The sequence below is a fragment of the Ochotona princeps genome, chromosome 18, assembly GCF_030435755.1.
Source record: "Ochotona princeps isolate mOchPri1 chromosome 18, mOchPri1.hap1, whole genome shotgun sequence".
Taxonomy (NCBI): domain Eukaryota; kingdom Metazoa; phylum Chordata; class Mammalia; order Lagomorpha; family Ochotonidae; genus Ochotona; species Ochotona princeps.
Genome location: NC_080849.1, coordinates 43,829,816 through 43,842,259, shown reverse-complemented (window position 1 = coordinate 43,842,259; position 12,444 = coordinate 43,829,816). Strand labels below are relative to the sequence as shown.

Here is a 12,444-nt window from a genome sequence, read left to right as displayed (position 1 = left end):
TATCTATCCGCCTTTCCAATAAAAATAATAAATCTTTTTTTTTTAAAGATTTATTTTATTTTTATTACAAAGTCAGATATACTGAGGGGAGGAGAGATATACTGAGAGGAGGAGGAAGTGGAGCCGCCGGGATTAGAACCAGCGGCCATATGGGATCAAGGCGAGGGCCTTAGCCACTAGACCACGCTGCCGAGCCCAAAAATAATAAATCTTTAAAAAAATGTATAAAGATCTTTATGGAATGCAAGATAATTAAAGCTACATTAAAAAGCAGTATACCTGGGTCCAGCGCAGTAGCCTAGTGGGTAAAGTCCTCACTTTGCACGTGTCAGGATCCCATCTGGGTGCCTGTTCTTGTCCTAGCAGCCCCACTTCCCATCCAGCTCTCAGCTGGGAAAGCAGAGGATAGCCCAAAGCCTTGAAACACTGTACCTGTAAGGAGTTATTCGAATATCCCACCCTGGGCCTGGCGCCATTTCCTCTTCCTCACAAGTCACGAAATTCCCGCCGGTCTAGCCATCCACCAATCAGATGTAACCTGGCATTCCACCTGGGAATCCCACCCCCAATCTTCCAGCCCTGCCCACTCACCAATTATCCCTAGGCATTCACCTGCAGTCGCCAATCCCCTGGGGCCTGCCCTCAATCCCTCCCAATCCCCACCCCCACACCTGGCAGACAAAAAGGTCCCCAGGTGCGGCGCTCACTTTTCTTCCTCTCCCCCTTTCCCCCATTTTCTCTCCACCACCTCCACCCGTTCCTGCCCCGCTGGAATAAACCTAAGATACCTCCTTGCGTCTGGTGTTTTCAGCTCACGGTAAAGAATCAGGTTGCGGGAATTAGCTGCGAGTAATAATATCGTAATATCAAATCACTGGAACTCTGTTTTAAATAACTAACAGCACCTGTGTGGGAGACCAGGCGGAGGCTCCTGGCTTCGGGTCAGCTCGGCTCTGGCCCTTGTGCGGCCCCTTGGGGAGTGAACCAAGGGAAGGAAGATCTTCCTCTCTGTCTCTCCTCCTCTCCATGTATCTGTTTTCCAATAAAAAAATAAATAATCCTTTAAAAAAAACCAGAATAGTTTGCAAAGGATAAAAAGCAACGTATGACGATCCATTTATTTTAGTGCATATTTTAAAAAGGTGTGTTTTATGATGGAGGGGGCGGGGATTGAGCAGATGAGCAGATCCTCTCCTGGCGATCAAAAGACTTCACAATGTTTTATAACACGAATGTAATATGATTTTTATAATGCTCTACCTTCATGCCCAAGACTTTTTTTTTTTTCATTTTGCACGCTTTCTGCACTTGGAGTCCCACGTGACGCGCCGCGGGGTTGCCATAGGGATCAGAAGAAACTTTAAAAAAAAACCCACACACACAGTCGCGGTCCTGTTGCCGCAGGCGGGAGAAAGCCGAGGCTCCGCCCCCGGAGCGCGAAAGGCGCGGCGCGCGCCCGGGGTCCCCGCGGCCGGGCCGGGCGAGGCGGCGAGGCGCGCGTCACGTGCCCGGGCGGGGCCTGCGCGCGGCCCTCCCGCTCGCGCCTCCCGCCGGGCCGCCGCGGCCGCCGGCGCTCATTCATGAGGGCCGCCTGGCTCGCCTGTGGCCCTGGCGGCTCTCGAGACAGCAGCAGCAGCAGCAGCGGCGGTGGCGGCCGAGCCGCGAGCCCGCCCTCGCCGGCGGCTCCTCCGCCGTCCAGCCGCCGCGTCCCCTCGGCCGCCGGCGCGGCCCGGGACCCGGGGAACCGCCTCAGGTAAGCGGGCACGGACGGAGAGCGTTCCGGCGCCTTTGCCCCGCCGGGCGACTCCCTCACGGTCCCCGGCCCCTCGGAGGCAGCGCGCGCGCCGGGCCGGGCCGCCCCCCTGCCTGCCCGGCTTCCCATCCTCGTCCCCGTCCCTGAGCCGCGCCACGTAGACGCCACCCCAGCCGCCGCCGCCTCCACCGCGGGACGTGTGCGGGGCCGGGGCAGGGACCGCGGGCTCCCGAGGGCATTGAGGTCCCCCCGAGACGCCCCCCGGCCCGGGTCTCGCGGGTCGCGAGCGGGCTAGCCCGGGCGGGGAGGGCGCGGGGCGAGCCGGGCCGCCGGGGCGCTCGCCGGTCTCCCCCCCCCCCCCCGCGCCGCCTCCCGCAGCCTGCAGCCCGGACTCGGGGTGAACGGTTCTCCCCAAGTCCCCGGCCCCCAACCCTCCCACCCCCAGCCTCCTCGGTCAAGCTGCAATTGGATGGAACGTGTGGAGGTTAACAGTCTACACCAGGGCTCTCCTCCGTCCAGGTTGTTCACGTAGGATCACCGGTTTCCCCACCGACCCCTATTTCCAGGCGATTCTTACTGAAAATCCCGGATGACATTTTGAAAGCTAAATTCTGCAAAAACAGCACCAAAAAGATCACACCCTGCCTTTCAGAAAGTACTGGAACTCTGAATACTTGGAAAGGCTTTGAATGATTACTTAACAAGCGGCCAGACTGTTTTTAGATGCACATTTGGGGCTTATTTTCTAAATTTGTGGGTTGTTTTTAATGCCTCATTGCTGTGGAGCCAGGCCCTGCTGAAGTTCTTTACCGCCATAGAGATGCTGGGTATTAACCATCTATTCAAATTAGGCCTGGGTGATTTATTACACTTCTGCAATGCAAAGTCAGGTTTGAAATGCACTCTGAAGCAGTTGCCGTCTGTTTAAGGGCCTGTGATTTGTGGTGTGTGTGATGCTGGTCTATGTGGACTGTTAGCATGGTGGGTGATGCTGAAGGGGGAAGCCGCCCAGGCAGACACCCAGGGTCCGCGGGTGCTTCTCAGAGCGTCCTGGCTTTGGTCAGACCCAGCCCAAGGATGGAACAGCCCGAAGGCCCGAGTCCAATCTTGGACAGGGGGTGGGTTCTGCAGTAAGAACTTGTGGATGGTGGCGGTACACGCTGAGTTCCCTTACCCCAAATGCCTGGTGCTACAAGTACTACTTTCTCATTTTCATTCAGATTTTAAAATGTTTGCATTTATGTCATGAAACTATTTTGTGAATGGGACCCATGTTAAACATGAAATTCCTTTATGTTTCATTTACACATTGCCTGAAAAGAATTCTATGCTTAAGCAAGTTTGTGCATAAAGCCAACACTCAGAGTAGAATTTTCTACCTGTGTTGTCATGTCAATACTCAAATTTTGGACATTGGAAGGTTTTTGGATGAAGGATGTTGAACCTGCGTATCAAATGGAGGTTGTCTCCATATCCAGTGTTGGGAATGTCTGAGAATGCTAGAAAGGAAACGGCAAGCTTTATTTCAGTTTTTAGGGAGTTGAGAATCAACAGAGAAGAATTATGTTTAAGATGAACTGGAAACATTTGAAAACCCTATTATAGTAAAACACTGTTCAGAAGAAAGTAGTAGGGTTGACTGGGGCTTTGTTCTCATCTTGCTGGTTGAACTGCCCCTTTCCCCGGGCCGAATCCTGATGGTGGCCCGCAGAGCTGCCCGCTGGTCAGCCAAGAGTTGACTTTTACAAGAGTCTTGGCTGGCAGCTCCAGTCCTTGTGCCCTTCCTGTTGACCTGCGCACCACTGGCACTTCCTGAATGAGTTCACTCCGTTTTCCTGAATGGTGAGCCTAGCATGAATAATCTTGGTGGTGCTGGGGGGTGGGTCAAGGTGGTAGAAGGCTAAATGAAGCCAGTGAATAAATACGGTGAATATTTGCAATGTTTAGTTTAAATATTAATGGTTAGCATAAATAGCTTGGTTCTGCATACATATTTCCTGATAAATACCATCACACTAACACTTAACTGGAAGCTTCCTTGTTAGGAGATAAATTTGGACACCTGCCTGAAACACTTGGCAACCTGAGTCAGGATGTTTCTCTCTTTTTAAAAAAAAATTTTTAGTTTATTTATTTGAAAGGCATTGAGAGGGAGTGTTACTTTCTGTCTGCTGGTTCACTCCCCAGATGACCGTGACAGCCAGACTAGGCTAGGCTGAGGCCAGAAACCTGGATTTTTTTTTTTTTTAAAGATGAATTCAATTTTTATTGGAAAGGCAGGATTTACAGAGAGAAGGAGAGACAAAGATCTTTTCATCCAGTGGTTCACTCCCCAGATGGCAGCAACGGCTAGAGCTGAGCCAATCAGGAGCCAAGACCTTCTTTCGGGTCTCCCACATGGGTGCAGGTCTCAAGGACTTGGACCATCCTCCTCTACTTTCCCAAGCCATGAGCAGGGAGCAAGAAGGGAAGGATTAGCCAATTGAGCCATTGTGCCAGGGCCGAGCTTGGAATTTCTTCTGGGTTTACCAGGTGGGTGACCAACAGCTGAGCACTGGAGCCATCATTGGCTGCCTCCTGGAAGAGACTGGATTGGAAAAGAGTAATATCTAGTACTACTACCACGCACTCCAGTGTGAATGCAGGCATTCCGAGCAGTCCACTATGCCACAATACCTTCCTCTGAATCAGACATGCATTCATCGTCCCCCACTCCCCCTTTTTTTTTTTTTTTAGAAAAGATTTGTTTTGGTCCTGGTATGATGGCTCAACAGGCTAATCCTCTGTCTGCCAGCACCTGCATCCCATATAGGCACTGATTTGGGTCCTGGTTATTCGACTTCTGATCCAGTTTTCTACTTGTGGCCTGGGAAAGCAGTGGAGGATGGCTTCAATCTTTGGGCCCCTGCAACCATGTGGGAGACCCAGAAGAAGCTCCTGGCTCCTAGCTTTGGATCAGCCCAATTTTGGCCACTGTATCCACTTGAGGTGTGAGCCAGGTGATGGTCAATCTCTCTGTGTCTGTCTCTCCTCTGTAACTCTTTCAAATAAAAATAAATATTTTAAAAGATTTATTTATTTTAATTTCAAAGGTGTTACAAGACAATCCCCAGAGTTGGACCAGTTCAAAGCCAAGAGCCAGGAGCTTTTTCCGTGGCTCTCACGTGGGTGCAGGGCCTAAGCACTTGGCCCATGCTCTGCTGCGTTCCCGGGCCACAAGCAAGGAGCTGGAAGCAGAGCGGCTGGGGCACGAATCAGGTGCCTGTGTCAGAGGCTGACGTGCTGTGCTGCGGCTCGGGTCCAGTTACTCATCTTGAATTGAAAGCCTTTTCTTTCCCCTCTGAGCCCAGGGCCTGTGTCTGTATGTTTGTGTGTATGTTGACTTGCCCTGTCAGTTGCTATGCAGTGGCTTGGAATCTTCACTTTGAAATCCTGTTTTTAGCTCTCTAATTCCATTCTTCGCTAAGTGGCCAAACCCATGCCCTTCTTCATGGTGAAACGACTCACAAGTTGGTAGGAAGAGCCTCAAGTTGGCACAATACAGTATAAATTATGTGTCATTAAAAGCCTAGAAGAGTTTGAAGATACCTGTTATAGGCTGAAGCAGTGGGTTTCAGGGCTATACCTTAGTAATGATGCATTTGAGTAAGTTGCCTTGGTGGCTTTGTTAGAAATTAACTAATTTCTGGATCTACTTCCTCAGCTGTCAACTAGATTTTTTTTGTTTCAGTAACACACTAAGTTAGGATGCTAACTCTTACTCAACACTGATATCCGTGAGGCCCTGTGCTGGTTCACACAGATGTGTGAGGGAAGGTACACATGGAGCAGTGGGGGCAGCTTGTGGCTGGGGGCCTGTGCCTGCCTTCCGGGTGCCTCTACTCTCCTGGGAGGGCCCCTGCTCCTGATAGGCAGCTGCAAGCTCACGCCAGATGTGTGTGCCTACTCCACCCTCCCCAGCTCGGGCCACAGACTCAGCTGCACCACAGCACAAAATTCCCTTCCTGTGACTTCTCTGGTTAAAGTGATGAGGAAACTTTTCCCCTGACTTGACTCAACTGATTACAGCTTAGAGTGTTTCCTCTAAAGTTTTGAATATTTAATTTTTGTTTCTAAGAAATTAGAAAGAAGCCAGAATCAGTTTTAATATGGAAAGCCCATCAAAATGATTAGATTATCGGTCCTTTTCCTACTTTTGTTTTATCTTTGTACAAAGCCAATGTGGTTTATACAATTGTTTATATAAACATAATTTAAATGTGCTTAGTTGAAAAAGAGAGGTGGGTTGCGAGAGAACTCTTCCCTCCACGGAGTAGCTCTCTAGATGAATGCCATGGCCAAGGCCAGGATGAGATGCTGGCTTCGCAGGCAGCAGCTCTACATACTGTGCAACAATGCCAGCTCCAAAAGTGGAACCTTCAAAAAATTTTTTTTTCAGTTATGTAGGACACATGTAAAATTCAAGAGGCTATATAAATGTATTAGACAAAGGGAGAATGCACAATGTTTGCTTTTCTGTAACCTAATATCTCCCAACAGAAAAGGTAGAATATCCTAACGCATGTCATTCAGGTTAAAATATGAAGCACTGCAAACAAGCATAAATACGAAGTAACAATGAACTTCAGACTACGAAGAGCGCCACATTCCAAAGAGATGGGTTTTTTTTAAAGATTTATTTTTATTTTTATTACAAAGTCAGATATACAGAGGAGAGGAGAGACAGAGAGGAAGATCTTCTGTCCGATGATTCACTCCCCAAGTGACCGCAACGGCCGGTGCTGTGCCGATCCAAAACCAGGAACCTGGAACCTCTTCTGGGTCTCCCACGCGGGTGCAGAGACCCAAAGCTTTGGGCCGTCCTTAACTGCTTTCCGAGGCCACAGGCAGGAAGCTGGATGGGAAGTGGAGCTGATGGGATTAGAACCTGCGCTAATGTGGGATCCCGGGTGCATTCTAGGCGAGGACTTGAGCTGTTGGACTACCATGCTGGGCCCAATCATTTATTTTCAAATCTTAGCATCTTCTGTTACCCTTTTCTGTGCAAGAATCTTTGGTAACCCATTCTTATTTTGATGAATCAACATGTTTCATTTTATCTTAGGTCTTTATTCTTTACCTCCCCGAAACACTGAATTGTTTTTATTTTTTCAGTTTTTATTCTCCTTGATCAACCATGGTAATAGGCGTCATATCCCATTATATGCTTTGCTGTGTAATTTTGTGTTCTGTGTTTCTTGGTGTTGTTGGGTCGTTTATGGTTTTCTTCTGGTTGTTGATCAGTATTGGAGTGAATGACTGTTGTTTCCTTAATTTCCTGACACTGCCTGTGGCTAAAACCACATTGCCTGCTTTGTTTTCTGTAAATACTGAACTCAGGGGAAACCTGGAAGTGAGAGAGGATTCGGTGAAAATTAGAACAAACTACCTTGAGGATTTGGCCACTTGTAGTAGAGAACATGTTTGAGGAGAGGAGGAGGAAGTTTAAATTCGGCTACTTTTGGAGTATGACGGAGGAGAGAGGTGTTGGTTTTTTTCACGCACTGAAGGGGAAAGTGAAAATGAGGCTTGTAGGTTGATGTGCAGAAGGCACCTGCAGGACAGTGAGTGGCCGTGCGGTAGATCTGCAGTCGGAGCATTGGAAACCTTGAAGGTCTGGTGTGCGGCCTGGTGTTTTGATTTTAACACTGTTGTTGCTTTCATATACGTTTTAAGTAAGAATTAAAGGGTGCCTGAAGGCACATGGGTTTAAAAAGTTTAAGAAACATGATTTAAAATGCCACTATTTCAGAGAGGAGGAGTATCAGCATCCGGGTTTAAAACTTACTTGGTTCTAGCGGTAATAACTGAACTTTAGTAGATGAAGAGGAAAAACTGAAGATGGAGAAAACCATCCTCTAAAATTGGACTAATGATTTTACTTGAAAGAAAAATATGATATACATGTGTATAGCAACTTTAATGACTGACTTTCTGCATTTATCCAATGGTGAAATTCAGTGGAAAGGATAGTGGGCTGAGGCTACTGGCTTAGACATTTGTAGTTTGATACTTTTTATTGCCTTAGAGATGGAGAACTATCTTCCATCCACTGTTTCATCTGGCCCCCCACCTGCCTTGGGGTGTGTTCTGGGATGAGTTGGATGGTGTGATGCTTCTGTGACCGCCTTTCACAGAGGAAGTGCTGGATCAGGTGTGTCCAAGTTCCATTTTTCATACATCATGGTCCTTACAGTAAATTTTGCTCTTTGGTTTTGCCTGAGAAGAAAGTAACTGCTTTAGTGTGGGCTGGAGGCCATGGGTTTGGTTTGAGATCACGTATGTCGGTAACATGATACCTTTTCAGTGATATTTTTCTCCTGATAATTTTGACTGTTCTGAATTATGAGGCCTGGCCTTGTTTAGAAAGACATTCAGTTGAAGTTTCCTAAATTCATAGAGCTTCTGAACCCAACCCCCACCAACCCCCATCCCCCTGCACATGCTCTCTGCCCCCTGAAATTCTTGCTCGTTGTCAGTAGCTGGTTGAAAACTAATACAGTTGAGTATCTGGGTTCTTGAAGAGTTGTCTTTTGAACTAGACTGACTTGCTAGCTCTGTGGACAAGCTCCTCTCTAATGAAGTTTTAATAATGCTTTACTTTCTGTTGTTGAATCAATGAATAACTTGTCAGCTGTTTACAGAAGAACCTTTCATGAAACCAGTACTTGGGACTGACATTGTATTGCAGTGGGTTGAGCTGCCACCTGCTGGCATCCCATATCAGAGTGCTAATTTGAGTGCTGGCTGCTCTGCTGTGTCACCTGGGAAAGCCGCAGAAGACGGCCCAAGGACTTGGGTCCCTGACCCACATGGGAGACCCAGATGGAGTTGGAGGCCTCTGGTTTTGACTTGGCTCAGCTCTGGCTGTTGTGGCCATTTGGGGAGTGAACCAGTGGATAAAAGATCTTCTTTCCCCTGTCTCTTTCTGTCATTTTACTTTACTGATAATTAAATAAGGCTTCAAGACAAAAATACCCATGTACTTGTAGACCTTTCAGAATCCCCAGATTGAAGAGTATACTTTATTATTCTTTTTCTCGCTTTGTGTGTTCCCTTTTGCATGACATATAGGAAGTTTTAATTTAAAAAATGTATTATTTGAAAGACAGAGTTAGAGATCCTGATTTACTCCTGAAATGGTCACGGTGAGCAGGTTGGGCCATGCAGTAACCAGGAGCCTGAACTTCATCTGGGTCTGCCATGTGGATGCAGGAGTGCAAACACTGCGGACATCCTCTGCTGCCTTCCGTTAGCAGAGAGTTCAGTTGAAAGTGGAGCAGGTGGGTCCTGAATTGGCACATCTGGAAAGCCGGAGTTACAGGCAAGCTGCTTGACCCACTGCACCACAGTGCCAGCCCCAAGAGTATACATTGGATATGCCCTTTCTTGAGGTGTCACTTTTGTGGCATGGGATAATGATATGTGCTTTCTAAACTGGTTCTGGGGGTTAAATGAGATTGTGTGTTCTGTCAGAGCCACTGGCTACCTGGAGGTCCAGCTGCCAGCTGCAGTCCAGGAGCTGCAAGTAAGCCAGGGCGGCAGAGTTGCGAGAATCCTGAGGCCAACCAGGCACCCTCTTGACTTCAAGTAGCTTGTGGTGGGGTAAGGAAATTGAGTAAGTCCTCTTCACTAGAAAGGAGAGTTTTGTAAAAACAGCACAGAAAGATATTGGGAAGAGAGTACCACATGAGTGTTTGAAAGTGAAGGTCAAAGGAAATAACCTTGGAGAGAGCTTCTGTATGCATTTTAATATGTGAATATGATATTTAATTGAAATATGTCTCAAACACGTTGTTTCATTTGCTTGCTTGAAGTTTCTTCTTGACCAAAAACTAGTATCTTCAGAGTCAATGTTAGCAACTTTGTATACAGATTCCATGCCTTGCGTGTTTATAAGTTAATCCTTGTGATTTCTTTTGCTATCATTTCACTTACGACTGTGTAGATTTTGTTTGTACAGTCTGAATGTAGATGGGCCTTTTCTTCATAACTAGAAAGCGGTGTTGGCTAGTGTAGTGCACATGAATGATTAACCAAAAGAAAATAAACCTGTTAGCTGTTTGTAGAGCATCTAAGTAACATTTTTCTATGAAGTTTAATAGCTGATTTTTACTAAAATGGACACCAGATTTCTTCAGAGTATTAAAGTACAAAAATTTTGCTCTCTCCCACTTTAAAGAATTGATGCAGTTGTATTATGGTGCTTGAATTTTTTGAGTCTTCTAAATGATAACTAAATCTTTATTGATACGCTAGGATATCTCCCTGACCCATATGAATGAGCTAAATAATTTAGTAGGAACTTTGATATATTTAAATTTCCTGATTAATTTGTTCTGCAATGTTAATTAAATGTACAGTTTTCATTCCTGTGATTATGATTATTTTTCATGAGGTTATATATATTTCTATTTGTCTTGAAATTTTGAAGTATATAGTTGTTAGTATGTAGTCTAGGGGCTGACATTGTGCCGGAGTGAGCCTGCATCCCATTTGAGCATCATTGGAGTCCTGGCTGCTCTGTATTGAGCCAGTTCTCTGTGAATTCACCTGAGAGCACACAAAAGCTAGTTCAGGATTTTGCAGCGTATGTGAGAAGCCCAGTTGGAACTCCAGGCACCTGACCTCATAAGGCTAAATCCTGCTTTGGTTTGTGACTTGCCATCTCGGGGAGGGCTTGTGACACCTGGGAAGCAGCCTCCTTCCCTGTGTGCCTCAGCGTGAACTGTTCTTCCAGGCCTTGTGTAGTTGCTTGCACCAGGCTAACAGGCAGGTGATCGCTGGCATTTGCACTGGCGTTGGCAGGAGGCACAGGGCATAAAGACATATATTGGAATATAGTGGAGGTTCTTGGGCCTGATGAGGCTTTTCCCCATCCTTGGGAACATTTGCAGCTGAACGTCCTCAACAGATAGGGCATTTGTGCCTCTGACGGGCAGTTTGAAGTTATCCTGCTTTCTGTAGTCATGCTTGTAGGTCATTTCTGAAGTCTTAACCACTTAAAAAAAAAAAAAAAAAAAACAAAGTAAAATCCAGGAGCCCATGCTGTTGTCTCCTGGTATCTCTGTTGTGACTGACTTGGTGGGGCCTGGGGTGGTGCAGGTGTCCCCTGTCCTTTAGTTGGCATTTGGTAGGAACTTTCAGTTTGGAAGATGGAAATTTTTCTTCTAAGACGTGTGGTAATTGTTGGTTTCTGCGCTTTAAAAAGCCTATAAATTAGATATGGAGGCCGTTTAGGATTGATAACTCTGGTACGTTTTATCTTCATTGCATTCTTTAGCTCTGTTGGACTTAATTGGAAGATTGGTTTTTCTGTTTTTCCTTCCAACCCTTCTATAGAATTTCTTAATTTTATTTATTACTATGTTTTAATTTCTGAATTTATAATGCTTTTTTTTAAGATTTATTTTTTTATTGGAAAGGCGGATATACAGAGAGGAGAGACAGGAAGATTTTCTGTCCGATGGTTCACTCCCCAAGTGACCACAATGGTGGAAGCTGAGTCAATCTGAAGCCAGGAGCCAGGAGCTTCTTCTGGGTCTCCCATGCGGGTGCGGGGTCCCAAGGCCTTGGGCCTTCCTTGACTGCTTTCCCAGGCCACAAATAGGAACCTGGATGGGAAGCAGGGCCGCTGTGATTAGAACCGACGCCCATATGGGATCCCGGAGTGTTCAAGGCGAGGACTTTAGCCGCTAGGCCACTGCTCCGGGCCCTATAATGCTTGTTTTTATGGGAACCATTTCGTCACTTCCTGCAGTGTTTTCTCTTGCCTTTGACAATATTATTGTGTGTATAGAATTTCTTTGCATGGTTTCCTTTTCCCTAAATTTCCTGTTTATTTCATTTCTGTCTTGTGCATTAAATCCTTTTCGGATACCTGGTGTTTGAGACTAAGCAGCTGATGGAAACTGCCATGTGTGTGAGCTTGGCTTAAGTGATGGTAGCCTTGAGGGTAGGTACGCAGGTAAACACCAAACACCAGCATCTACCTCTCTCCCCTTTGGGTGATAAATTCCCGGAGAAGAATCTGCTCAGCGTCCTACTGGGTATTAAGGCTGCCAAGGAATGAGAGATGGTGGCCCGATGCCTTCCAGAGTTTCTGTAAAGTGATTTAGTTTGCTTCCTCTTGGTATTTCCTGTGTCAGATCTGTCTGATTTCCTAAGTCAGTTACCTCCCCTCCATTCATTACTTTTCTTCTTAATGGATTTTATTTTTAGAACAGTTTTAGATTTGAAAAAAAAAAAAAGATGGTGGAGTTCCTGTGTGCCCTGCTCTGAGTGTCCTATTTCCACATCTTGCATTGCCTGATGGATTTGTTACAATGAGCCAATGCTAAGACATTGTTGCTGTTGTTAACTTGGGTGCATGGTCTGTCCAGGTCTGGATCTGGCCTGCAGCCCCTGCTCTGCCGTGCACACTGCTGGGTGTGTGGCCCCTTTGCTGTGGTGGTTCCTCAGAACTGCGGCATTCCTGTCCTTGACACGTGCCACAAGTACGTGGCAGGTGTTCTGGGGGATGCCTGACTGTTGAATTGTCTCGTTTCTTCTTATCAGACTGGATTGTGAGTTCAGGAGGAAGAGCCTGTACAATAGTGTTTTGTCATCTTATACCAAGGATGTGGACTCCGCTTTAAAGTGTTCCAATACTG

General features: G+C 46.6%; 1 protein-coding gene across 1 annotated transcript in view; it reads left to right on the top strand.

The window, feature by feature from the left end:
- Window positions 1-1,609: 1,609 nt before the first annotated feature.
- Window positions 1,610-12,444, top strand: part of LPIN2 (lipin 2) — a 70,649-nt gene continuing 59,814 nt past the window's right edge. The window contains exon 1 of the mRNA XM_058676987.1: window positions 1,610-1,753. The gene's annotated coding sequence lies outside the window, so the exon portion shown is untranslated. The remainder of the gene's footprint in view (window positions 1,754-12,444) is intronic.